Source organism: Chiloscyllium plagiosum, unplaced genomic scaffold (genome assembly GCF_037043375.1).
Source record: "Chiloscyllium plagiosum isolate Xiang-an unplaced genomic scaffold, Cpla_swu_hap1 HiC_scaffold_21, whole genome shotgun sequence".
NCBI classification, from domain to species: domain Eukaryota; kingdom Metazoa; phylum Chordata; class Chondrichthyes; order Orectolobiformes; family Hemiscylliidae; genus Chiloscyllium; species Chiloscyllium plagiosum.
Genome location: NW_028270159.1, coordinates 45,610,324 through 45,633,723, shown reverse-complemented (window position 1 = coordinate 45,633,723; position 23,400 = coordinate 45,610,324). Strand labels below are relative to the sequence as shown.

General features: G+C 46.0%; 1 protein-coding gene across 1 annotated transcript in view; it reads right to left on the bottom strand.

Moving 5' to 3' along the window:
* Window positions 1-12,718: 12,718 nt before the first annotated feature.
* The window catches only part of LOC122564749 (alpha-(1,3)-fucosyltransferase 7), a 114,765-nt gene continuing 104,083 nt past the window's right edge, over window positions 12,719-23,400 (bottom strand). The window contains exon 3 of the transcript XR_015760741.1: window positions 12,719-13,155. The gene's annotated coding sequence lies outside the window, so the exon portion shown is untranslated. The remainder of the gene's footprint in view (window positions 13,156-23,400) is intronic.

Here is a 23,400-nt window from a genome sequence, read left to right as displayed (position 1 = left end):
GTATAAATGTGAGAGCAGTCTGTTTTTAATTAGAACCAAACTCCATCTCATACTCAAGATAGTTTCAGAACCCATCATAGGAGTGCACTGATGGGGTAACGTTTCAGCCTTTGAGTTGTAGTTCAACAGGGTTGTCTTTCAAAGTGAGTGACTCCCTACAAGGTAAGCTTTATAACTAGACATTCCCCACCCTCCCACAACCCGATGCCACTTTTTGACCCAATCAGTCAATGACAGCTAACCTAACTGGTGAGCACCATTCACAGTTTGCCTTGAGTCTATCTGTTTGAGCTGCCTTCTATATCCAGATTGCACCTCATTATCTCTTGAGTTCACTGACTAAATTAATCTGTGTGGCTTGAAGGGAGACTTTCTGAATAAACGGACACAAACAGCATCCCCTTAGTGGAACTGTACAGCATCCGTGCACTTCTCTGCATCTTCCCTGTGGGGACATTCAGATATTGCCCTTTGATCAGTGAGTTAGGGAAGGGGCCGGGGCAGGTGCAAGAACTATATTGAGGGCCATTGTGGTGCCTCCTGCAGTTTAAAATAGATAGGCTTGATCAAGGCTTTCAGAAGTGATGTCCACTCCCTAGAAGGCTAGTGCTAGACCAGTGCCACAATATTAGACCCTGCTACAAGGTTAGGAACAGGAGAGGAATCGCTGCATCTGTCAGCCTGAATTGACATAGAACAAGTCCATCAGTCCACTTGGAGAAAGTGAGGACTGCAGACGCTAGAGATCAGAGTCAAGAGTGTGGTGCTGGAAAAGCACAGCGCGTCAGGCACCATCAGAGGAGCAGGAGCATCGACATTTCAGGCTGGAGCCCTTCATCAGGGATGCGGCTTGTGGGCCGGGGACTGAGAGATAAATAGGAGGGTGGGGTTGGTAACTGAGAAAGCAATAGGTGGATGAAGGTGGGGGAGAAGGTGATTGTCCCCCTCTGACCAATGATGGATGGGGCCGGAGGGCGGTGCTGAGTTGGAGGCTTGGGACCTGGATAATGTGTGTGGGGTGGGGGGGCAACTAGGAAGCTGTTGAAATCTACATTGGGACCCTGCAACCATGGGCTGAATGTGGAATATGAGGTGTTCTTCAGACGTCAGGTGGTAATGGTTTGGCAGTTGAGGAGGCCCAGGACCTGCATGTCCTTGAGTGGGAGGGGGAGTTGAAGTGTTCAGCCACTTCAGCGGGGCGTTTAGGTTGGTGAATACGAGTGTCGCAGAGATATTCTCTGAAATAATCTGAAGAAGGCGTCCTGCCTCCCTGATGTAGAGGAGATCACACTGGGTACAACGGATACAGTAGATGACATTGGGAGAGGTTCAGGTGAATTTCTGACGGCTGTGGAAGGATCCTTTGGGACCTTGGATGGAGGTGAGGGGTGTGGTGTGGGCTCAGGTTTTGCACTTCCTGAGGTGGCAGGGAAAGGTGCCAGGAATGGGGCATGGACCTGACGAGGGAATCAGAGGGAATGGTTTCCCTGGAACATTGTTAGGAATGGGGAGGGAAATAGATCTCTGGTGGGGTCCATTTGGAAGTGGCGGAGGATAATACAATGTATATGGAGGTTGGTGGGTTGGAAGGTGAGGCCAAGGGGGGTATCGAGGGTGGTGGAGGGGATGTGCTGGAGGGTATTGTCAACCATGTGGGAAGGGAAGTTGTGATCTTGGCAGAAGGAGGCCATCTGCGACTTTGAGGTGGAATTGGTCACCCTGGGAACAGAAGCAATGGAGGCAGAGGAACTCCGAACAAAGGATGGTATTTTTACAGGAGGTAGGGTGGGAGGAGGTATAGTCCAGGTAGCTGTGGGAGTCAGTGGGCTCATAGCAGATGCCGCCTTGTGGATTGTTTCAGAGAATATCTCTGGGACACCTGCACTCGCCAACACCACTGCCCCATCGCTGAACACTTCAACTCCCCTCTCACTCTGTCAAGGGCATGCAGGGGTCTTGGGCCTTCTCCATCACCAAACCATTACCACCCGACACCAGGAGGAAGAACACCTCATATTCTGCCTTGGGACCCTGCAACCACATTGGATAAATGCAGGTTTCAACAGCTTCCTTATTTCCCCATCCCCAACATTATCCCAGGCCCAAGCCTCCAACTTGGCAACACCCTCTGGACCTGTCAAGCGCGCGCATGCACGTGCACACACACACACCCTCCTCAGGCCTGGCCTATCGCCTTCTCCCTCCCCTTCATCCACCTATCACTTTCCCAGCAACCCTCCCATTTATCTCTCAGCCCCCGGCCCACAAGCCTCATTCCCGATGAAGGGCTTATGCCTGAAGTGTCGATGCTGCTGCCTGACCGGCTGTGCTTTTCCAGCGCCACATTCTTGACCAAATTCAACTGATTGTCCATGAGACAGGAATCAAACCTGGGTCCCTGGTGCTGCGATTCCAGCCTCGGGTGACTGACTTGTGGAGTTTGCACATTCTCCCCGTGTCTGTGTGGGTTTTCTGTGGGTGCTCCGGTTTCCTCCCACAGTCCAAAGATGTGCAGGTTAGATGAATTGGCCATGCTAAGTTGCCCATAGTGTTAGGTGCATTAGTAGGGGGAATGGGTCTGGGAGGGTTACTCTTTGGAGGGTCGGTATGGACTTGTTGGGCCAAAGGGCCTGTTTCCACACTGTAGGGAATCTAATCTAAACTAAACCCAAAGCTGTTTTCCTGCCCTATCCCAATATCCTTGGTATATTCGATATCTAGAAAAGGTCTTGTCAAAATGCAGAAGGAAATCTTTTGGCCTTTTTAGAATCCAAGGTTGATTAGCTCTGTGTATTTAACTGTGACAGATGGAGTTCTATTCTCCCGTTTCTGAACCAAATTTCCCCTTCTCTTTTAAAATGTGAATGTGATCACATGGCAATACAGCTCAACAGCAGCTCAGTGATTAGCACTGCTGCCTCACAGTGCCAGGGACCCCAGGTTCCAGCCTCTGGGTCTCTTTCCCTGTGTGGGTTTCCTCCAGGTGCTCTGGTTTCCAAAGATGTACCTGTCAGGTGAATTGGCCATGGTAAATTGCCCATGTATAGGTTTGGTGCATTAGTCAGGGGTAAATGTAGAGTAATAGGGTAGGGGATTGGGTCTGGGTGGGTTACTCTTTGGACAGGAGAATCGACGTTTCGGGCATAAGCCCTTCAGGAATGATTTGTAGAGGGAGGAAGAGAGCTTCTTCAAGGAAGGCATCCTTGTAAGAGGATTCGCAGTAGGTTAAAATCTTCGAGGAGAAAGTGAGGACTGCAGATGCTGGAGATCAGAGCTGAAAATGTGTTGCTGGAAAAGCGCAGCAGGTCAGGCAGCATCCAAGGAACAGGAGAATCATCGATTCTCCTGTTCCTTGGATGCTGCCTGACCTGCTGTGCATTTTCAGCTCTGATCTCCAGCATCTGCAGTCCTCACTTTCTACTCTTCGGACAGTCAGTGTGGACTTGTTGGACCAAGGGCCTGTTTTCCACACTGTAGGGATTCTATGATTTTATTAGTGGAATATAGTTTGTGATATTTGGGAATCTGGGTGCAGATCCAGGGGGAGCACTCTTTCTTTCCCTGGCTTTTGGGGATTAAAATGACATTTTTACCCAGTCTCCTGAGTAACTACCAGTCTGGGTCACCAGATTAGCACAGATTTTGTGCATTCTCCACAAACACCTGAACATCTTGACAATATCCATGAAAACCTACTTATCCGTTGTGGGGTCGGTTAGCTCCATTGGTGAGACAGCTGGTCTGTGATGGTGATCCCAACACCAGGGGTTCAATTCTCACACCAGCTGAGGTTACTCTGAAGGTCCACCTTCTCAATCCTCCCCTCTTGCCCAAGGGATAGGAACCTTTAGTTTAAACCACCATCAGAGCTGTGTACTCAGATGACTGTGGTCCAGTAGGATTAAGGCAACTTTACCCTATCCACTCTTATGGGGCTGAGGGGAGGGGGTGATTGTTTAAAAGTGTGAACAAAGTGGCCTATCCTGTATACTTTGAGCTGGCTGATCTGATGCTCTTGAGCTCTGCTCAGTCCAGCTCTGAGATTACTTGTTTGTTTTTCCCTTAACCAATCCATAGTTTTGCCAATCACACTGGCTTGCAGATTCCTTACCAGTTCTAATGCTTGGGGTGCAGAGATTTTGAATCTTCAAATGATCTGAGATCCTGAGAATTAGCTGGATGATGGTCCTCAATGTTGAGACTAGTTTAAAACCAGCAGAATACCTCTGCATTGATGGCTTGTATTAGTCTGTCCTCTACTGGTTAAGTACATACATAGCAATGTTTTGAGTTTGGATGGTTTATCAAATATTTGCAGGGCATTCTTGTTTAACTTCTGTGGAAAAATTTGAATTAGAAATATTGTATTTACCTTTGTGCAATATTGGCGAACTAATTTTTCACTTCATTACATTTTACTGCCACTGTCTGCTGAAACTGTTAATAAAATGTTAAATCTAATGAGAATTTTAGTTGTAGTCTCTCTGCTCACTGGGTTGGATCTACAACTTGGCACTGTGGCATAGTGGTTAACACTGCTGCCTCATGGTACCAGGATCCCAGGTTCAATTCCAGCCTCGGGTGTCTGTCTGTCTGTGTGGAGTTTGCACATTCTCCCCGTGTCTGTGTGGGTTTCCTCCGGGTGCTCTGGTTTCCTCCCACAGTCACAAAGATGTGCAGGTTAGGTGAATTGGCCATGGTAAGTTGTCCAGAGTTGTTAGGTGCAGTAGTCAGAGGGAAAATGGGACTGGGTGGGTTACTCTTTGGAGGGTCGGTGTGGACTTGTTGGGCTGAAGGGCCTGTTTCCACACTGTCGGGAATCTAATCTAATCGCCTCATTTACAAGGAGTTAGTCAGGAGTGTGATGGAATACTCCCCACTTGTGTAGCTGGGTGCAGCTGCAACAACACTCCAGAAGCTTAACACCATCCAAGACACTGGTCCCACTGGACCAGTAGTCCCACTGGATTAACACCACATGCACTCCTCCGCTGACACTCAGTAGCAGCACGTGTACTAGCGATGGGATGCATTGCACAATTCATTCAAAGGTTCTCATACAGCACTTTCCAAACCTACAACCACTTCTGTATGAAAAGACAAGGGCAGCAGATCTATGGGAACAACTGCAAGTCCCTTTCCCAAATCCCCCACCATCCTGACATGGAAATGTCACTGTTGTTGGGGCAAAATCCTGGAATTCCCTCTATAATTTTGTGTGTATGAGAGAGGGAAATAGTTCAAGGCAGCTTTCCACCACCACCTGAAGGGGAAAATAGGTACTGGCAATAAATGCCAACCAGTGATACACACATCCCCAGAATGAAAAAGAAAATACTCAAATAATTTACAGGCCTAATTATAGCTTTGGCTGAATTGTAGATGAGGTGTCTCATGAGGACAGCAAGGAATCTGAGGGAACATGAAGCTGATGAGTGTTGGGCCTCCCTTATATGAATATTAATGAGCTGGTCTGGAGGGCATCGTGCTGGCAAATAGAGGCTCAACCTGGAAAAGTGAGGTCTTGTCCTTGGGTCAGGTCCAGTGAGGGGTTACGTGAATGGTAGCATCGTGGAAAGGATTGAACCTGAGGGGCTGTGCTCCATGTCATTGGCTCGGGGAGGTGGGGGTGCTGACAGCTGTCAATCAGCCTTGTGGAGCTGTCATCTCCTGACAATAGGATCGTAGCCAACTGTGAATTGATGGATCTTTTGACTCTGTAAGCAGCCACATTGGCAACTGCCTGTGCTGAGCCAGAGACAAAGACTCTCCACCTGAGCACAGCCCCAGATTCCCTGATCAAACACTATCTTGGCCCGCTCCTGTTTACTCTTTCACTTCAGACCCTTCTATTCTATCTCTGAGATGGTTGCTGCAGGAGAGCAGCTATGTTCAGGATAACCACATCAATGTTATTTCTCTTCAGATCATCTAAACTGAGTGACGTTCCACTTGCTGCCAACAAGCCTCCGTACTGCAGAAACCTGAGGAGAATGAGCAGCAGTTTGAACAAAGTGCTATTCCTCATCTTCACTGCCACTGCCACCACCCCTCGCCCATCCCACAGGGATACTGAAGGGACAGAACCACAATTGGCTGAGAAAGCTGGGAGACAGACTCTGGGTGGGCTGAACGTCCTCCTGTTGGTATGATGTTAACAGCCTGTACCCAGGAGTTACACCATTCGGCCCATCAATTCTACCTTACTTTCTGATAAAATCACGGCTGATCTGATAATTCTCACCTCTACTCTCCTGCCTTTCCCCTATAAACCCTTGATTCCTTTCCTGATTATAAACCAGCTTTTAATACATTTGTACTGGTAAATTGTACAGTGAACAATGTTTTCCAAGGGTTTACAGAAAGCCTTTGACGAGCTTCTGGATTCATGACGAGTGGCAGAGATAAAGATTCCTGGAAGGAAACAGAATGACATTGACTGGGTGGGTGGAAAACTGGTTCTCAAATGCAGGGAATTACAGAAACCCTACAGTTTTCCAAATGGATTTCCCAAGCAGAGTAATTAGGCTGAGAAGTTACCGCATGTAAAATGATTTACTGAGAGACTCGAATCAGAAAGAGGTACAACACAGCCAGCTTCAGATCTACCTGGTACCTGGACCAGTAGGGGGCAACATAACCCTCTTGGTGAATTTGGTAAAATAGAGAGAGAGTAAGCAGTCTTTTAGATGCTGCTGGGGCGAGATGCAGGACTTTGGTATCTAACTGTAGGAACAGATGGACAGATCGGCATCACAACTTTTTAGATTAGATTAGATGGAATCCAGAAACTAACTTTAGCATAAAACAAGCCCGTTTGCCGGATGGATTAGAACGGGCTTGTTTCTCTCTCTCACTTTTACACAGCAATCTCCCCATAACAGGGTACAATCTCAGCAAGTCCCAACAGGTCCTTAGAACCAGGGAAGGAGCTGAGAAGTGAATATAGATCGGCAGGTAGGGAGCTGACAGCAGTTGGTACAAGTCAGGATTAGAGGGCCCGTGTTTTGAATGAAGTTGGGGTTAGAGGGCGGAAGGTGGTAGGTCAGCCACAATATCAATAGATGGTGTCAACACAACCACAAATGGAAAGCGCTGGAAGCATTTCGCACCAATGGGGAAAGAAGGAAAAGGCATTGTTGAGTCAACTGGGACTTCTGAAGTGTCATAAGAACAATACAGCTCAGGAACAGGCCCTTCAGCACCACATTTGCCCTTCCAGACTATAACTGTTGTCACTTACAGGATCCACGTTCTTCTATTCCCTTCCTGTTCATGTATTTATCCAGGTGCTTCTTGATTGCTGCTGTTGTGTCTGCTTCCAGCACCTCCTCTGGCAGCGCGTTCCCAGCACGCACCACTCTTTGTGTGAAAAACGTGCCTCACACATCTCTGTTAAACTTCCTCTCGCACCTTGAACCTGTTTCTCCAGTAATTGACCCCTCCACCCTGGGAATAAGCCTCATACTTTCCACTCCATGCCATTCACAATCTTATAAACCTCTATCAGGTTGCCCTTCAACCTCCTGTGTTCCAGTGAAAACAAACCCAGTCTATCCAACCTTTCTTCATTGTTAAAATCCCCGATGCCAGGCAAAATCCTGATCAACCTTTCCTTACCCTCTTGAAAGCATCCACATCCTTCTGGTAGTCTGGTGACCAGAACTATATGCAATATTCCAAATGTGGTCTAACTAAAATTCTATAAAGCTGCAGCATAACTTGTCTATCCTATCCTTAGATAGGATAGTGAAGAAGGCGTTTGGTATGCTTTCCTTTATTGGTCAGAGTATTGAGTACAGGAGTTGGGAGGTCATGTTGCGGCTGTACTGGACATTGGTTAGGCCACTGTTGGAATATTGCGTGCAATTCTGGTCTCCTTTCTATCGGAAAGATGTTGTTAAACTTGAAAGGGTTCAGAAAAGATTTACAAGGATGTTGCCAGGGTTGGAGGATTTGAGCTACAGGGAGAGGCTGAACAGGCTGGGGCTGTTTTCCCTGGAGCGTCGGAGGCTGAGGGGTGACCTTATAGAGGTTTACAAAATTATGAGGGGCATGGATAGGATAAATAGACAAAGTCTTTTCCCTGGGGTGGGTGAGTCCAGAACTAGATGGCATAGGTTTAGGATGAGAGGGGAAAGATATAAAAGAGACCTAGGGGGCAACTTTTTCACGCAGAGGGTGGTACGTGTATGGAATGAGCTGCCAGAGGAAGTGGTGGAGGCTGGTACAATTGCAACATTTAAAAAACATTTGGATGGGTATATGAATAGGAAGGGTTTGGAGGGATATCGGCTGGGTGCTGGCAGGTGGGACTAGATTGGATTGGGATATCTGGTCGGAATGGATGGGTCTGTTTCCATGCTGTACATCTCTATGACTATGACTCTATATTCATTGCCCCTTCCAATGAAGGCAAGCGTGTCATAGGCCTTTTTTACTGCCTTCTCTACCTGCCCTGCCACCTTCAGTGATCTATGGACCTGTACACCCAGATCCCTCTGCATATCAATACTCCTAGGAGTTCTACCATTGGGTGCAACATTTCCACCTGTACTTGACCTTCCAAACTGTTTCACCTCATATTTGTCCAGATTAAACTCCATCTGCCATGTTCCTGCCCATCCCTCCAACTGATCTATCTTCTGTATCTTCTGCCAATCCTCCTCATTATCTGCAGTTGCACCAATCTTTGTATCATCCACAAGCTTACTAATTAGACCAGCTGTGTTTTCCTCCAGATCATTTACATAGACCATGAACAGCAGAGGTCCCAGTGTTGATCCCTGTGGAACACCACTAGACACAACCCTCCATTCCGGTAGGCATCACTGCTACCCTCTGTCTGCTATGACTGACCCAGTTCTGTCTCCATCTTGCCAGCTCACCCCTGATACCATGTGACTTGACCTTTTGTACCAGTCTGCCATGAGGGACCTTGTGAAAGGCTTTACTGAAGTCCATGAAGGAGAACATCGACTTGGCTTAGAAACTTGACACTCCCTCCCTCCACTAATTCCTTCTTTTTGGTAAATGCCTTTGTCACATTCAGTTTCTGAAGATTAATTCACTCTTTCACTACAGACACTCGATCTGATCAGTGTCTCCTGTGTTGCTGGTTCAAACATCCAGCCCCTGAAATATTTTGCTGTTATGACAAATGATGATAACAGGGATACTGTCGTATACACACACACACTATGATCTAGATTGTTTGATTTGAAATGCAATGAAACATTAATTTTCCCCACTCAGTGTCGATACAAACTCGGGACAGTGATCTGGGTGGCTGGAGTCTCGTCTAAACAGACAATCTAACCCAGCTTTGCTTTCTCCCAGAGCTGAATGGAGCTTGCAGCATGGAAACCATCGATCCCAAAGGAATAGAGCCTCACTTCAAACCAAATGCTGTATCTAAGTAAACAGCAATTTGGCTCAAATGATCACAAAGAATTGTACATGTGAGCTCCATTCAAGCACAGACTACATTAATACGGAGAGAACGTTCACCTGGGTCTGTAAGCTAAGGCCCCGTCAGTTCCAGTAAAGATCCCATGGAACTGCTATATTCAAACATAAACAGAATTGGCCAGTTTGCTGAATCAGAAACCATTATCAAAAGCATCTCATTAGTAGACAAAATGCAATGATAGTTGCTGTGCTTGCACTTCTAAGAAATATGTTTAAGAATCATATGCCGATATGAGAGGCCATTTAGCCCATTGTGTGTGTACTAGCTCTTGGTAACTAGTCAATTGGTCTTTCCACTGCCTTTTCTCTACAGCCTCATATTGCACTCATCCTCCACAGCTCTGCTAACTAGCTCAGACCTGTTCACGTATTTCTCAAATTTCCTCTGTAAGTTATCCAAGTTGTTCTGAATTTACTCCTCAGACAGTGCAAACCATATTGTAACTCTCAAACAAATTCTCATCTCACCTCATGCTTCTGTCAGTTATGTAGAATATGTGTACTCTGGTTATTGAATGTTCATCCAGGAACAACAGCTCCTCTTTATTTATGCTCAAGCCCATCATTATTTGGAAAACGTTTGTTAAATCTCTCCATCTATCTGGAGAGGAACAATCAACTTCAGGTGTTAAGGTGGTGGCTCTGTGCTATTATTGCTAGACCCAAATAATACTCTGGGAACCTGGGTTCAAATTTTGAGGCACTTAGAGAACATTGTGGAAGTTTATTGTTCACAGTTGCTACAAGAGCATGCAGAAGCTCAGGACCCTGAGCTAACTCACTCTCTGCCTCTCCAAAGCCTGTCCAACATCCACACGGCACAAGTCAGGAGTGCGTTGGAATCCTCCTCACTTGACTCAACACTCAAAAAGCTCAGGACTATTCAAGACAAAGTAGTCTGCTTAACTGGCCTCATAGCTACCACCATCAACATTCACTTTGCCACTGATGCCTTGTATACTTCATTTATCTATCTCACATTTTTAATTTGCGTATATATAAGCAAAGATATATATATTCATCAAGCGTACGTCTAACAACCACCTATGAGATGCACTGCGGAAAGTTTCTTAGAAAGCACCTTCCAAACCCACAAGCACTACAACCTCAAAAGCCAAGGGCAGGAGACACATAGGGCCCTGTACGTTCCCTTCCAAGCTAGTCACCATCCTGACTTTGAAATGTATCAGTGGTCCTTTAGTGTCGCTGGGTCAAAATCCTGGAACTTGTCCCCCAAAGGCATTGTGGGTGTCCCTAAGTCCCCATGGACTATATCAGTTCAAATATGTAGCTCACCTCCATGGCAGCTAGGGACAGGCAATAGATATGGGGCCAGCCAGTGGTGCCCACATCGAATAAATAAATGAAGAAAGGTCACTGCATCTAATGTTGACCTCTGCACTTCCTGATGCTGCCTGGCTTGCTGTGTTCTTCCAGCCTCCTGTCTGTCTACACCACATCTAGTGAGCATTACTGAGGAGGGAAAAAAGCTGGTCAAGGAAGTATATAACATGCTAAATGTACACAGTGAGCACAAAGAACACAATTGGCTGATGGTATTGCAACAGAAGGCAATAATCAACACACTGACAACAGAGCTACAAAAACAACTCTGGGCGAGATCTCACGGGTTACACCATAAGAAGACTTGTCCCCCTTTGGGGGACAAGTTCCAGGATTTTGACCCAGCGACACTAAAGGACCACTGATACATTTCAAAGTCAGGATGGTGACTAGCTTGGAAGGGAACGTACAGGGCCCTATGTGTCTCCTGCCCTTGGCTTTTGCAGTTGTATAAGACTCTGGTGCGGCCGCATCTGGAATATTGTGTGCAGTTTTGGTCGCCATACTATAGGAAGGATGTGGAGGCACTGGAACGGGTGCAGAGGAGGTTTACCAGGATGTTGCCTGGTATGGAAGGAAGATCGTATGAGGAAAGACTGAGACACTTGGGGCTGTTTTCATTAGAGAAAAGAAGGTTTAGGGGTGACTTGATTGAGGTGTACAAGATGATTAGGGGGTTAGATAGGGTTGACAGTGTGAACCTTTTCCCGCGTATGGAGTCGGGTATTACAAGGGGGCATAGCTTTAAATTAAGGGGGGGTAGATATAGGACTGAAGTTAGGGGTAGGTTCTTCACTCAGCGAGTCGTAAGTTCATGGAATGCCCTGCCAGTAGCAATGGTGGACTCTCCCTCTTTATGGGCATTTAAGCGGGCATTTGATAGGTATATGGAGGATAGTGGGTTAGTATAGGTTAGGTGGGCTTGGATCGGCGCAACATCGAGGGCCAAAGGGCCTGTACTGCGCAGTATTCTTCTATGTTCTATGTTCTATGTTCTATCACTATCTAGAAGAGTTGTTAAAGCACTGAAATGATAGGTGGACTCTTAGAATTCTGTCCTTGTACATTTTGTTATTCCTATTTCTCTATAACGTTGCTGTTACCCAGTGTTTATGTGTTTTCACTTGCAGCACACAAGAGCTCTCTTTGGAACAATAAACTTGTGTCATCACATTCAGAGTTAAGTTCCCTTTATAACAACAAAATACTAATAACAAAATCAAAGAACTGAGGATGCTGGAAAACAGAAATTTCCGGAGAAACTCAGCAGGTCTGGCAGCATCTGTGGAGAGAAAGTGGAATGAACGTTTTTGGTTTGGTGACCCTTCTTCAGAACTGGACTTCATCAGAATGGTCACTGCAGCTGAAACATTGACTCTGCTGTCTCTCTACAGGCGCTGCCAGACCTGCTGAGTTTCTCCCGGAAATTTCTGTTTATGCTTCAGATTTCCAGCACCTGCAGTTTTTTGGCTTTTTTTTTGTACTTTGTGAAGATTGTTTGGTGTAAAAACGCTGCCTCTATTCTCTTGAGGTAAAAACAAGGACGGCAGATGCTGGAAACCAGAGTCTAGATTAGAGTGGGGCCTCTATTCCTGATGAAGGGCTTTTGCCCAAAACGTCGATTTTCCTGCTCCTCGGATGCTGTCTGAACTGCTGAGCTTTTCCAGCTCCACTCTAATCTAGACTCCATTCTCTTGAGTACAACTGCCTCTCCTCTGCCTTTTCAGAACAGCTTTCGCCTCAAGTAAATAAAACCATCAAACAAAAGCTAGTTTTACAGGTGCATGAATCTGAAATAAAAACAGGAAACATCCAGAAACAGAAACATTCAGCAGGTCAGCTCAGGTTATATTTGTGGAAAAAGAAACCATCGCTTCAAGTTTGTGAACTTCTGCATGTTAACCTCTATGGAGGCAGTTTCTTTTTATTAACTCTACCATGTCGAATTTTTAAACATTTTTGATCTTCCAGTTAGATTCAGGCAAATGTTGACACAAACGAATTGCAGGCTGGATGGTGCATTTAAATACGGTGCTTAAAAAAAACGAAGCAAGTGCATAAATAAGTTTACACCAAACCCGGGTTACAATTTTTGACATTACCACACAGCGAGCATCTCTCTGGCAGACGGCAGAGTCCGAGGGCACCAGATGTACCAGAAGAAAGAGGAACTTGCCCTGATTGTAGTTTCAGACAGGCTTAAAACAATCTCACAGCTGTGATGACAATTATTTTTATGGCCAAGAAACAGACAGAAAGAATCCACAATAGTTTCTGCTTCTCTTTCTGTTCTTGGGACTTGTCCAAGATGCATCAGATCACTGTGCTGACTGGATGGCTCTGTGGAGAGACAGCATGGATTCAATGGGTCGAATGGCCTCTTTTGAAACATAATCACTTCTGAAAGAACACACAGCTAATAAGAAATGCAGAAAACACAATTAGATTAGATTCCCTACAGTGTGGAAACAGGCCCCTCAAGACCGCACTGACCCTCCAAAGAGTAACCCACCCAAACCCATTTCTCTCTGACTAGTGCACCTAACACTATGGGCAATTTAGCATGGCCAATTCACCCTGGCCTGCACATCTTTGGGCTGTGGGAGGAAACCCACACAGACACGGGGAGAATGTGCAAACTCCACACAGACAGTCACCTGAGGCGAGAATCGAACCTGGAGATGTGAGGCAGCAGTGCTAACCACTGAGCCACCATGCCACCCTAAAAATATGGATAAGGTATTTAAATTTTAAAAAAAACTTAATGAAAATAGGTGATTACTGAAGAAAAATGTATTAGCTAGATTATTGATTTCTGTGATAGATAAGGTAGTGGCTGAATAAAGAAATAATCAGTTTTTATTTGAAATTGAAATGGATGTCCAACTTGAACAAACAAGTAGGTTCCGCCAACAAATACAGAGAATGCTGGAGAAACTCAGCAGGTCTGGCAGCATCTCTGGAGAAAGAGAGAGACAGGGTTCATGTAGGGGTGCTGCTAACCACTGGTTGTTCAACACCTTACCTTGCAAAAGAGAGGGGAAAATGTGACTGGGTGAAGTGCGTGTATCACTGTTGGTACATGAACCCTGTGTGGTGTTCAGTGTGAGGCTCACAGCAGTGCAATGTGTGAGAAGCTGGGTCAAGCTGTGACTGTGCAAAATGAGTCACGGTTGGTAGGGGTTGCTGGTGAGTGAAGGGCAAGGCGGTGAGGTGAGAAAGATCTGAAGCTGGTGGTGCAGACAGTTGGACATGGCAAATATGCATTCACTGACCTTGACTACTTATGTCACTGAACCCGTTTCAATACTGAGGACTGGATCATTGGCATTCAAGATAGCAGCTATCCGCCTTCAAAGTGGGGGTGGAGGAGCTCTCTCTGCCTATCCACCTTGTGTGACCATGCAGCATAATCTCTGTTGGGTCGTTATTGAGTGTTCTTTCTATTTGGGGGCTCTTCATTCCACCATCTCCTGCACCTCCCTGGTAAGTAGTTCTGGATTGCATTAGGTGATACTAGCCTTATAAAAGCATGCTGGGATGTGGAGTGTCTCAACAGCATGTTCAGTGCTAGGCAGTAGGAAGCTAACTGGACCAGGCAGGCAGTTCACCACCCACCATGAGCCCTACATCTCTCTTCAAGCTTTCTCCCTCTCCGTTCCCCGAAATATGTCACTGATTCCTGGGTTCTGGCTCTGAGTTGCTTTAGAAAACAGATTTTGAATTCAGCCTTTGTGACTAGTTGCATCTGGAATCTGCATCTGGACATCATTAACTTGACGTGAAGTGAGGTGGATTCTTTGACTGTTGGGGGTAAAGACCCAATCCACCAGGCTTCCCACATTCCATACTCCTCCATTAAGGTCATGGCCTGATTTTGGGACCAAAATGAAGCAAAGTCATTCTCCTTCATTTCTATTGATAACATTTTGTCTTTGTTTTAGCCGAATCTTCACCTGGAGTCACTTTGGGATTTCCATTGCTTTGAATGTATTTCCCACTTTTCTCATTTTTTCTCATACGGAAGATTCTTAAATGGGAATTCTGAAGAACGTTAGAGAAGGAGCAGGAGAAGATCATTTAGCCCCTTGAGCCTGCTCCAACATTTGATATGATCGTGGCTGATCTCATTGCGGCCTCAACTCCCCTTTCCTGCCTGCTCTCCATAATCTCCATTTGCCAGTCTGTTTCTTCCTTAATATTACTCAATGTCACAGTATCGATCACACCCTGGCATGGTAACTTCCACAGACTCATGGCCCTTTCAGAGAAGTAATTCCTCATCTGTTTTAAATCTACTACTCCCTGATGCTCAAACATCCACCTCCTGTTCTAGATTTCCCCACGTGAGGAAATATCCTCCCAATGTTTATTTTGTCAATCCCCTTTAGCAGTTTCTGGACCTCAATTACACCTCCCCTCATTCTTCTAAACTCCAGAGGCCTAAACTGCTCAAAACCTCCTCATAAGACAAGCCTTTCATTTTAATGCATTGCTCATTTATTAAAATATTACGGATAATTTAACAATAATGAACAGTGACTGCAGAGAGCTAGGTTGGAAGCTGAAGAGCAGGGCAAGTAGAGTAGTGATCTCAGGTTTGTTTCCGGTCACAAGACAGTGAGGTGAGGAACAGGCAGCGAGTGCAGCTTAACACGTGGCTGTGAGGCTGGTGCAGGAGGGAGGGCTTCAGATACCTAGACCATTGGGATACCTTCTGGGGAAGGTGGGACCTGTACATGAAGGACGGGTTGCACCTAAACTGGAGGGGCACAAATGTCCTGGGTGGGAGATTTGTTCCTGTGGTTCAGGAGGGTTTAAACTAGTTTGGCTGGGGGGTGGGAACCAGAGCTACACATCTGAGAGGGGGGGGGGGATGGTAATTCTAGATGGGGCAGTGACAGGATGTAGTGAATCTATTGGGAAGGGTTTTCATGTGATGAAACAAAGGGATTGGTTAAAGTGTGACTGCTTTAATGCAAGGAGTGTCAGAAATAAGAGTGATGAACTTAGAGCATTGATCAGTACTTGGGGTTATGATGTTGTCATAACAGACGCATGTGTTTCACAGGGGCATGAATGGTTACTTGATGTTCCAGGGTTTAGAAAGTTGAAAAAGACCAGGGAGGGTGGAAAAAGAGGAGGGGGTGTAGCATTGCTAATCAGAGAGTGCATCACAGCTACAGAAACAAAGGTTGTTGAGGAAGGTTTGTCTACTGAGTCAGTGTGGGTGGAAGTTAGGAACAGCAAGCGAACAGGCACTACCTTGGAGGTTTTCTACAGACCCCCAATAGCAGTAGAGAGATTGAAGAACTCATAGGCGGACAGATTCTGGAAAAATGCAGAAATAGCAGGGTTGTTGTTATGGGTGATTTCAACTTTCTCAACATTGACTGGAACCTCCTTAGTGCAGATGGTTTGGATGGAGCCGGTTTTGTCAGTTGTGTTCAGGAGGGTTGTAGACAGATCGACGAGGGGAGAGGCCATTTTGGATTTGGTGCTCGGCAATGAGCCAGGACAGGTGTCAGATCTCGCGATGGGAGAGCACTTTGGTGACAGTGATCACAGCTGCCTCACATTTAGCATAGCCTTGGAGTGGGAAAGGAGCAGTTACCGAGGGAAGATATTTAATTGGGGAAAAGGAAATTATGACTCTATCAGACAGGAGTTGAGAAGTACAGACTGGGAGCAATTGTTCCACAGAAAGGGCACACCGACATGTGGAGACTATTTAAGGAGCAGTTGTTGCGAGTGATGCACGAATTTGTTCTTCTGAGACAGGTAAGAAGGATTAAGATTAAGGAACCTTGGATGACGAGAACAGAGGAGCTTCTCGTCAAAAGGAAGAAGGCAGCTTACGTAAGGTGGAGGGAGCAAGGATCTAACACAACTTTAGAGGATTACAGGCTTGCTAGAAAGGAGCTCAGAAATGGACTGAGGAGAGCCAGGATGGGGCACGATAAAGGCTTGGCAAGAAGGGTTAGGGAGATCCCAAAGGCATTTTACTCATACGTGAGGAATAAGAGAATGATCAGGGAGAAGGTAGGGCCGATCAGGGGTAGCGGAGGGAACTTGTGCGTGGAGTCTGAGCAGACAGGGGAAGCTCTAAGTGAGTTTTTTGCTTCAGTTTTCCCTAAGAAATGGGACCTTGTTGTGAATGAGAACTTTGAGGAGCTGGGAAATAGGCTTGAACAGATCAAGATTGATGAAGTTGATGTGCTGGAAATTTTGACAAACATTAAGATTGATAAGTCTCCAGGCCCAGACCAGATTTATCCTAGGCTGCTCCGGGAAGCGAGAAAGGAGGTTGCTAAGCCGCTGGCGAAGATCTTTGCTTCCTCACTCTCTACGGGAGTGGTACCGGAGGGTTGGAAGGAGGCGAATGTTGTTCCTCTTTTCAAGAAGGGTAATAGGGAAATCCCTGGCAATTACAGACCAGTCAGTCTGATGTCTGTGGTCAACAAGGTTTTGGAAAAAATTCTGAAGGATAGGATTTATGACTATTTGGAAAAGCATAGTGTGATTAAAGGCAGTCAGCATGGCTTTGTGAGGGGCAGGTCATGCCTCACAAATTTTATTGAGTTCTTTGAGGAGGTCACGAGACAGGTCAATGAAGGTTGAGCAGTGGGTGTAGTGTATATGGACTTCAGCAAGACATTTGATAAGGTTCCCCACGGTAGGCTCATTCATAAAATGGGATACAGGGAGATTTGGCTATCTGGATTCAGAATTGGTTGGTTGACAGAAGGCAGAGAGTGGTTGTAGATGGAAAGTATTCTGCCTGGAGGTCAGTGTTGAGTGAGGTCCTGCAGGGCTCTGTTCTTGGGCCTCTGCTCTTTGTAGTTTTTATAAATGACTTGGATGAGAAGATTGAGGGGTGGGTTAGTAAATTTGCAGATGACACAAAGGTTGGAGGTGCCATTGATAGTAACAAGGGTTATTGCAGGCTGCAGCGCAACATAGACAGGATGCAGAGCTGGGCTGAGATATGGCAGATGGAGTTCAACCTGGATAAATGTGAAGTGATGCATTTTGGAAGATTGAACTTGAATGCTGAATATAGGATTAAAGACAGGATTCTTGGCAGTGTGGAGGAACAGAGGGATCTGGGTGTGCAAGTACATAGATCCGTCAAAATTGCCACCCAAGTGGATAGGATTGTTAAGAAAGCATATGGTGTTTTGGCTTTCATTAACAGGGGGATCGAGTTTAAGAGCCGCGAGACTTTGCTGCAGCTCTACAAATCCCTGGTGAGACCACACTTGGAATATTGTGTCCAGGTCTGGTCGCCCTACTATAGGAAAGATACAGAGGCTTTGGAGAGGATGCAAAGAAGGTTTACCAGGATGCTGCCTGGACTGGAGGGCTCGCCTTACGAAGCGAGGTTGACTAAGCTCAACTTTTTCTCTCTGGAGAGAAGGAGGAAGAGAGGAGACCTGATCGAGGTATACAAGATAATGAGAGGAATGGATAGAGTCAATAGTGAGAGACTTTTCCCCAGGGCAGGATTGACTGGTACGAGGTGTCATTTTTTTAAGGTGTTAGGAGGAAAGTATAAAGGAGACATCAGAGGCAGGTTCTTTACGCAGAGAGTTGTGAATGCGTGGAATGCGTTACCAGAGGTGGTGGTGGAAACAGAGTCATGAGACATTTAAGTGACTGCTGGACATGCACATGGATAGCAGTGAGTTGAGGGATGCGTAGACCGGGAATTTTAGACTGGGAATAATCCTCAGCACAACACTTTTCTATGTTCTATGTTCTAATAATATGAAAAAATAATAATATGAAAAAAAATGCTCCAGTGAAACAAGTTCCAGCCTCTCCTAATAACTCAAACCCTTGCAGTCCCAGCAAGATCCTGGTCATTCTTTTCTGAACCCTCTTCAATTGAATAATATCCTCCCTATAACAGTGTGTCCGGGACTGCACACAGAACTCCAGAAGAGGCCTCCCCAATGTGATGTCCCAACTCCTATACTCAAAAGTCCAGGCAATGAAGGCAGGTGTGGTAAATGCCTTCTTAACCACACTGTCTCCCTGTGACACAATTTTCAATGAATCAAGTACCTGACCCCCCCCCCCCCCCCCCCCCAGTTCTTTCTATTCTGTGACGCGACCATTAATTGTATAAGCCCTGCCCCTTGTCTCGATTACCAAAATACCTCACATTTATCTAAATTAAACTTCATCTGCCATTTCTCAGCCCATTGACTTAATTAATCCAGATCTCTTTGTAATCTTAGATAATCTTCTTCACTGTTCAGTAGACTACCAATTTTGGCGTCATCTGCAAACTTACTAACCAGCCTCCTGGACTCTACATCACTACTGTTACACTTGTTGAACTCTGGTTTACTGAGATTAGATTTCCCATACATTAACATGTCATGGGTAGATTGGAGCAAAAATATTAAAGAGCAAAACCTCAATTTGTTATTGCAGCATCATCACCACAACAAGGGTTAAGGGACTGAAACAAATGCCTTTGACAGATCTAAACAGCGGATCTGTGGAAATACTGAGAGTCCCTTGACACCCACAACTGCAACATTGCCTTAAATGGAAACAATAAAAACAATATGAATTTATCGTAACTTTCCACACATGTGTATCTGATTTTACATCCTTGCTTATTTTATCTATCTCTGACCCAAGGAAATGGTAACCTCCTGTTAGGGTAAGATCCCAGAGGCACTGGTTGTTTTGTAGCGTTTGCTCTGAGTGGCCTTTCTCCGTGTGTGTATACTTCAGTGGTTAGTGTTGGTAAGGTTGCATTACCATGTGAAGTATCACAGTCAAGCCCAAACAGTTTTCTGTAAAATATAACAAGAACTGCAGATGCATGAGATGGCAAACAAAAATAGAAATTGCTGGCAGAACTCAACAAGTCTGGCAACATCTGTAGGAAGAAAGCAGAGTTAACTCTCTGGATCCAATGGTTCAGACTGATTTTGTACACTTTTCACTGTACTCCTGAACTTGAGTACACGTAACAATAATACTACTTCTATACTTGAATGTCTCTGTTTTACAGTTAACATTATAATTCTTGCCAATCACTCTCCTTCCTTAATTACAGATATTGTCACTGAAACTTTGTCTTTTTTAAAAAAATCTTCAAAGTAATGACTGGTTTGGCCTTTTCACTATCCCATTCTCCTTCCTAAACTTGAAGAACACAAAATTTAACTCCACGTCTTGACTGCCCACAGTCGCTTAAGGTTCACAAAACATGTAATGCTCACTTCATTTCTTTATTCAGTCACGGGATGTGGGTGACACTGGCTGGGCCAACATTTCAGGGCAGCATGGTGGCTGAGTGGTTAGCACTGCTGCCTCACAGCACCAGGGTCCCAGGTTCAATTCCAGCCTTGGGCAACTATCTGTGTGGAGTTTGCACATTCTCCCCGTGTCTGTGTGGGTTTCCTCCGGGTGCTCTGGTTTCCTCCCACAGTACAAAAATGTGCAGGCCAGGTGAATTGGCCATGCTAAATTGCCCATCGTGTTAGGTGCATTAGTCAGAGGGGACTGGGTGGGTTACTCTTTGGAGGGTCGGTGTGGACTTGTTGGGCTGAAGGGCCTGTTTCCATACTGTAGGGGAATCTTATCTTATTGCCCAGAATTGCTGTGGGTTTGGAATCACTTATAGGAGAAAGTGGGGACTGCAGATGCTGGAGATCAGAGTTGAAGAGTGAGGTGCTGGAAAAACACAGCCGGTCAGGCAGCATCCGAGGAGCAGGAGAATCGACGTTTTGGGCAGAAGCCCTTCATAAGGAATCACTTACAGGTCAGAGCAGGTAAGGATGGCAGTTCCCTTCCCTTAAAGTGAACCAGATAGGTTTTAACCTGACAATAGTCATCATTAGGCTTTTAATTCCAGATTTTTATTGAATTCAAACTCCATGGTCTGCCACAATGAGACTTGAACCCAGAATCCCAGAACATTACTTGGGTCTCCAGAGTACTGGTCTAGCAATAACACAACCGGGCTGTCTTTTGATGGGTCTCACATTGCTCGAAATTGAGATTCCCCTCCCTCACAGAAGAGAAGACTTAATCCCACCCATTCTGGGTGTGGTCACAGCCACTTCAAAAGAGGAAAAGAGAAGTACAGCACAGGAACAGGCCCTTCGGTCCTCCAAGCCTGTGTTGACCATCGTGCCCTAACTAAACTGAAAAAACAAGCCTTCTACCCTTGTTCCAACCATATCCCTCTATTCCCTCCCTATTCATGTGACCATCCAGATGCCTCTTAAATGTCACCAATGTGCCTGCTTCCACCACCTCTTCCGACAGTGTGTTCCAGGCTCCCACCACTCTTTGTGTGAAAAACCTCCCTCACACATCTCCCTTAAACTGTCCCCTTCTCACCTTGAACCGGTGCCCCTTTGTAACTGAAACTGGCGATCCATTCCTCTGACTATCCACTCTGTCTATGCCTCTCATAATTTTGTAGACCTCGATCAGGTCTCCACTCACCTGTATTTTGTCTATCTCTGATGTCCTGTTTGTTATTGACAGCACGGTGGGAGGGCACAATGACCCACTCCTCGTGGACTGAGTCTAAGGTCAACCTCTTCCTATTGGTGTACAGCCCGTTCTCAGTAGTGCTGTGTTCCCATAAATGTCCTGGACCAGTTGCACGACAGCCACGGGAATCTCCGTGCCCAGTCCCTGGAATGCTATCAAAGGCTGCCCTTGACCCTGTGACTGAAGGGTCCTAGACTTGACTGAGGATGACTGCCCGTAGACTTTGATATATGGTCACTCCAGTTGATGACCATGCAGTGTGTTACAGCAAAGAGCTGCTGGCACCTAGTGCAGGTGTGAGGTTTGATGTGGCACACTGCCATGTAGCAGCATGTTCACCCGCTGGACTGATGATGACCACTGAAACTGGGACAGGTGGCCTGGGTTTGGGTCTGTGCCAGCTAGCAAGGCAAGACAGAGGGGGCAAAATGCAAACAGGCAAGACAGAGCTGCTCTGACCATCCAAGTGGGCACAAAGTGAGTGAATGTGAAGAGACCCTGGTCCAATCCGTGAGCTAGCTTTCCATTCCTGTCCACAATGTCACGGCAACGAAAGGTACCAGTGTGCTGCCTAGTGCAGCATTGAAATACAGAACCGTAGTGTCACTGGATCCGGGGATGTGCTGTGATGATGTAGTGTGGCTGCTATGTGTCAGAGTCTGTGGATGTGAGGTGTATGCATTGCTGGACCATGGAGTATGCCCTGAGATGCTGTTGCCTGGTGTCCAAGATGGCCTGGAAGGACAAGCAGCAAGCTGGAGGTGCCAGGTAACTCCTCAGACTGCTACATCAGAAGTTGTTATCTAGTTTCTACATGGATGGGTAGGCAGAATAGAAAACTGCATGTTAATGAGATAACATGCTTTAAAAATAAGATGATTTGATTTTGATCTTGACTCTATTGTCACATGTACTCAGGTACCAACATACGGGAGTACAGTGAAAAATGCACAATGTTGCCACACACTGCGTCATCTTAGGTACAAATACCTTGGTACAGAATCTTAAGAGCCAAGTTAAATGTTAAACATTGCAGCAATTATAGTATAGTGTAAAACATACAAAAGAAGCATACACATCGCAGATGTTTGTTCATTTTAATGCAAGCAAGTAAGCCTCTCGCTGCTCACCAGGGTGAATCTTGCCTCTCCGTTCCACGCCTGCTGGAGAATGGAAGTGTTTTGCCTCTCAATGTGGAGAAACTCCACGCTGGATAACTCAGCCAACTATCCCGTCATGGCTCACATCTGTCAGGAGCTGGGAAATCTACCAGGCACAAAACTCTCATGCAAGTTTCAGAAATAAAAAAAATCAAATTATGCTCCAAGATGCGACCCAATTTCACTGCTTTATGGACGGTCGCACATTTGATCATGGCATCCCTATAGAAGCAGGCCATTGTGATCACAGAGTCTGCACTGACCCTCTGAAGAGATGCACCTTTTTTTGGGATGAATCTGTTCTGCCTTGCTGGTGGTTCTTTTAACCCTGCTGTCAGATTCTGCAATGTGCTGGGAGCTTACATTCATCAGCTTTAGAGGTCGGATATGATAGCCCACCTGTTCTGATGTCAATGACCAGGCTGTTGTGTACCACCAGAACCTTGCTGCTGTGTGGACTCATTCACTGAGATTGATCTTGTTTAAATGTGGCCCACATACCCATCCCTGAGCACTGCCGAGCAATTTAGCATGTCCAGTCCACTGAACCTGCACATCTTTGGGAGGCAAGTGGAGCAACCCGGAGAAAGCCCACACAGACACAGGGAGAATGTGCAAACTCCGCACAGGCAGTCGCCCGAGGCTGGAATCGAACCTGAGGCCCTGGTGCTGTGAGGTGGCAGTGCTAACCACGGTGTTGCCCTGATGTGATGCGAATGAATTTGAGCGGAAATTTGAGCAAAAAGATTTCTTAGGTCTGAATGCGACTTTCTGTCAGAAACTTGCCCACAAGATTGTACAGATTGTTCAAAGCAGAAACCCCCCCTGACGCCTGTGATTAATAAATGATGTGAAACGTAATGGGACTACTTTCAAGGGACTATGAACCTGC